The sequence below is a fragment of the Gavialis gangeticus genome, unplaced genomic scaffold (genome assembly GCF_001723915.1).
Source record: "Gavialis gangeticus isolate Ggan-Ray unplaced genomic scaffold, GavGan_comp1, whole genome shotgun sequence".
Taxonomy (NCBI): Eukaryota; Metazoa; Chordata; order Crocodylia; family Gavialidae; genus Gavialis; species Gavialis gangeticus.
In genome coordinates this window covers 106123924-106129072 of record NW_017729022.1, presented here as the reverse complement: position 1 = coordinate 106129072, position 5149 = coordinate 106123924, and the positions used below count along the sequence as shown (strand labels likewise).

Here is a 5149-nt window from a genome sequence, read left to right as displayed (position 1 = left end):
TCAAAGAATATAATCTTCAGTTAAATGGAAATGACAGCTGCTTGAGCTAAGGAGGCAGATGACAAGCAGAAGAGCACAAGTGTGGAATCAACAGATCTATCAGAGCTAACCCTATTTCTGCTACTGACTTGCTATGTAAGCTGAGGCATGCCACTTAACATTTCCTTGCTGCAGTTCCTGTATCTATAAAAAGGAAATAGTAATATTTACCCACCTCTGAGAAATATTTTATTTTTAAAAAGTACTTCGCAAACCCAGCAAATATTGTAAATTGACATTCCACAATGCCATGTCAAATAGAGAAATAGCAGTTATAATCAACAAAGTCAACAAAGAAAGTACAAGAAATACTAAAAGGCAAAGACAGTGCATTAGTTTTAGGAAAAGTATTAGAACTATAAGCAAGCAGTACAGGAACTAATTTCACAGGGAGACTGTCCAATTACTTTCAGTGGTGATATTCAATGTTGTGCTTTGCTGTCAAAGGAAAATGAAATAAGGTTGTGAAGACCAGCATGTTAACAGCAGGTGGCATGTGTTATCTGTAGAGATAGTAAAATGTCTTGTTGCTCTCCAAATAGTTATTTAGCTGCTTCCTGCATTTGACAAGTCATGTTGAGAGCCAATATTTACAAAACTCTTTATCAGAAAACTTACTTGTGTAAAGTTTAAGTTTTCAGAGCTGCTCAGAGGACTTACACCCTGGACAAGTCAATGGGTTATTGCTGCGTATTTGGCTGATACCTGGAGCTCATTTTATCCATATTTTCCAGCACTGATTTCCAGTTTGGGGTTCACAATTTTGCCACTTATTTATTCACTCATGTAAAGTATCTGGATGTGTCTGAAAATCAGCTAGTTAAATGTCTAAGTGGCATAAATTGCAAATAATTTCCACTGCAAAACCACACCTATGGATTTCAGACACAATGTCAAAGACTGAAGATGTACACTTGCAATGTACATGTCTAGGAGGACTTTACCTGGCTGCTGCCATTTTATACTGCTTTTGATTTAGGACTTTAAAAACAGATTCTTCAAGGCTGCTTGTGTTTGCTGGTGTGAACTCCCCAGCTACATCATTGCATGCTGATATCTTCAGCTAGACAGTCATGAATGACTCTTCCATCCTAGAAAGTTGGGAGCATTCAAAGGGAATCGTATGCATATGATTGGTTTTGAACATTCTCCTTTACTCCCATCCTTCTTGAAAAATATAAAAAGGAGTGGACAGGAGGGAAAAGGGTAGGCTCACTCTTAAGACAGTGCAAGTATGGTATTAGGCTGATGAAGCAACTGTCATATAGACACAGACCCAGTATTCTATCTCCTGGTAAGGAACCTAACACACTTTTTGTAAGAATAGTGGTGTTGACTCTAATGATGTGGCCAGAACATGCATTCAGTTTCCAATATTTTATAGGGAGTTGAAGTATTGAGAAACCCTCCTGGACCCAGAAAATGCTATCCCAGTTACAAGGAGGAAGGGCCAAGGAGGAAGACTAAAGTGAGGGAGGAAACCAAGCCTGGCTGAATAAAGATAAGAAAGAATGCAACCAAACGAACCTCACCTGAAAAGAGATTCAAGTTTGGGGGTATGCAGCCATTCAAGATGGTTCATTTTTGCCTGGAATCACTCTTTAGTGTCAGCTCAACCAGAAAGGCATGTGGCAATTTTAATACTAATATGGTTCAAAGACAACAAACTATGTCACCTCACCCAGAAGCAGGTTACTCAAGTAACTGCATGTGGAACCCAGGGTCACCAGGCATGCAGCAGTACTCTATGAATACTAGAACTCTAGCTGAATATCTTAAGATATTTTGCCAGCAGCACACAGCAGTGTCTCAGAGGTATACTAAATATTTTACCCAAGTTTGAGAAGCAAAGTCACCCTCCTCTCGTTTACAGTACTTGATATTTGTCTTCTTACATTAACTTTAAAAGTCCATATTTGAGTAAATATAAAATGAGATTCTCCCCCTCACCACTGCCCTCATCAACATGGTCGGGGCAAAGCCCCTCCTCTTATATTCACACACAAGAAAACCATCATTAAATACATTACCTATTATTAAACTGCTGTCAGAAGCAACATGTGCTCAGTAATAGAAACCAACCAGGAAGCTGATTGAACGCAGTCCACACTCAGCATGCCTATAAAACACCTGACTCATGTTAGGAAAACATGTTGATGGGAACTTATCATAAGGCTAAGTCAATACAGCCCATCTGAATATGGTAGTGCCCATTGTGCTCAATTCATGGTGAGCTACTACATTAAATACAGTTTTACTTGTTCTTCACTTCCGCATCTGAGCTGCCCCTTTCCTTCTTGTTTACAATGATTCCTGTTCTTTCACCTGCCTTAAATGTCTGGCAAGCATCACCAAACATATATGTAGGTGAGAGGCTCTGTCACGCCCTCTGAGCCCATTGCATGTGATTGATGTGGCCTTGACCTCCATGATGTTGAGTTGAACCAAGTAGCCCTACGTTTCACCTGCACATACATTTTTGGAGGATCCCAGGACTCATGACAAGACAAGAGATGACAAGAGCACCCAGTTCCAGTTGAGAGTGGGGACACAAGGCTTAGCACGTGGATCTTTATTGGGATGGGGAAGGGGGAGATGTCTGGAGTACACACACACACACAATACTGTGTTGAGCTGTAGGGTCACCATGGCTTGAAACACTTTTGACACTGCTGGAGCCCAGCCCAATGAACTATATGATAAATCATAAGCCTTTTGGCTTTAGAGTAATATTATGGACAATTTGTACTATGTTTAAGTGGGTATGAAAGTACTGTTAAAAAATGTGGTTATGTGCTGTGCTGAAACTTGCAGCAGTTTCCAAAAAAAAAAGGTAAAATGCATTGGATGAACTAGGTCTATAGATACTCATGCTAATTTGCCTATATGCAGATTATTATAGGTATGCTTATCTCAAAGTCAGTATTTTTTGGTCCCTTGCATTTCAAATTACCCCTTTGCTTCCATGTGCTCAGGGAAGGAACAGACCCCGAATAGGGTCAGATAGTAAGCAGGGTGAAAGGGCAAAGGGGGGTACCTGACCTCCTAGCCACTATTTTCTGTTCTGTGGCAGTGGGAAGGGGACAATTCAAGACAACTCTCCAATAATTAGATTCTATACCTGAAAAATTATAACAAATTTGTAAATTTTCCATGTATATAATCTAATTATTAAGGGGGTTATCTTAAGTTCAGGGTCATCTTAGATTTGAGTAAATGCAGTAATATGCACAGTGGTACATTACATAAGCACTACAATCTTGTCAAGGAACTAGGAAAATAATTAAGAACAAAGGTTTGCCTTTGTTACTGAAATACAGCTTCTACCAAGGTCAGATGGTACAAACAGACTGGTTTTCAAAAATTTGCATTTGAAACTGTACTTTTTATTGCATGTCAGAGACAGAAGCAGCAGCAAGTTTGTTGCACAGAGTTTGGAAACATGAGGCATAGTAAGAATAGAAAGCCAGAGTATTTTGATATGGAAAGATTTTTTTATTAAGGACAGGGAAGTGAAGGAAGAGAACTATTATGACTGAGAAATTCAGAGAGAGCTAAAGAGTATACTCTTCAGAGTCAAGGGAATTGATACAAATATGTAAAAGGTCTCCAAGGGACTCCAAAATAAGTGTGTACCAATTATCTTTGACTAGATACAGCAAAGAAGCATAGTGAGATGATAGGCCTAGGTAGGTCTGAATTAAGTTTGGGCACCATCACCAAGGTGCATAGAAGAAGAGATGCATAAGGGGCTAACATCCAGCATGCAATCTGACTCCGCATGAACAGACACTGTTCCATTAAGTTCTGGACATGATTTTCTTTAAAGAAAAACAAAGAATAGGTATTTTCCTCTTCACTCCCAGAAATGCACATAGTCTAGCTGAAGTCCAGCTCAACTTTTCCACACTAGCAGTGAAGATGCTAAAACTAGTCCCCAATTTAAAGAGTGGCTTTCCTGTGAACAAGATAAACTGAATAACCAGAGAAGGTGATTACTTAAATTAAAATAAGACACATATACTTACCAATAGACAATGCAGTCATATGTCTTTTAAGCATATTAAACAGGTGCTTATGCTTAGCTTTTTCCAGTGACCTTGGAAATGTTGCTTGAGGTGATGTAATCTGGACTAAACAATGAGGCTGGTTATTTCTGGCGGGAAGAATCTACGTAGCTAAGTATTTAACTGTGGGGGGGCTTTGTTTGTTTTTATATCTCACTGCTTAATTAGCAATAATAAAACAAATCCTAGTTTGCTGTATGCATGAAGTCCAGAATGTTCTGATGTGAAAAAATTCCAAACTGGGGTCTTAATGGCAACACATCACGCTTGCTAAAAATATCTTTAAGACATGAATTAACTTAAATATCGAGTTCATTTCATGACCACAGGTACTTTGCCTCAGTCTCTTCAGTTAATATTTCTCCTAGTTGTGCAGCAAGTGTGTTACTATTAGTTTGCTGGCCTTCATCCCAGAGCTGACTGGATCTCAGCACTGTGAAATATTTGCATGCTGAACAGTTTAAGTGCTCTGGGGAAGAAAGGTTGTATCAGCATGTGCAAATATGCTCTTAAGATCCTCTAGAATCAAGTTGTTTTTTGTTTCAAAATAGGCTAATGTCAAATTGCATGGAACCCACTCTTTGCTATCGTTGAACCTGGGTCAAATTTTCAAAAAATGGCTTCTGAAAATGTTCTTGCAATGTTGTAAGCACAGAAACCCTGTCTAACCACTTGGTTTACACCAGACAAAAATTAACTGAAGCACTACATGAACTCATTTGGAAAGATAGGAGGACTCATTTGGAGGAAGGAGAACCCAAGTAATCATAGGCCTGTAAGCCTCACCTCAGTGCTCGGGAAGATCTTGGAGAGAATCATCAAGGAGCACATCTGTGGGGGGCCAGCAGGGGAGATCATGCTCAGGGGCAATCAGCATGGGTTCATCAAAGGCAGGTCCTGCCTGACCAAGCTGATTGCCTTTTATGACCAAGTAACTAAATCCTTGGATGATGGTGTCGCCATGGACGTAGTCTTTCTACACTTTAAGAAGGCCTTTGACACTGTCTCTCACCCCATCCTCATCAATAAATTAAGTGACTGTG

General features: G+C 39.6%; 1 long non-coding RNA gene across 1 annotated transcript in view; it reads right to left on the bottom strand.

Moving 5' to 3' along the window:
- Nucleotides 1–5149, bottom strand: part of LOC109297048 — a 15536-nt gene that overhangs the window by 8818 nt on the left and 1569 nt on the right. The window contains exon 2 of the long non-coding RNA XR_002097174.1: nt 4068–4167. This is a non-coding gene — a long non-coding RNA (uncharacterized LOC109297048). The remainder of the gene's footprint in view (nt 1–4067; nt 4168–5149) is intronic.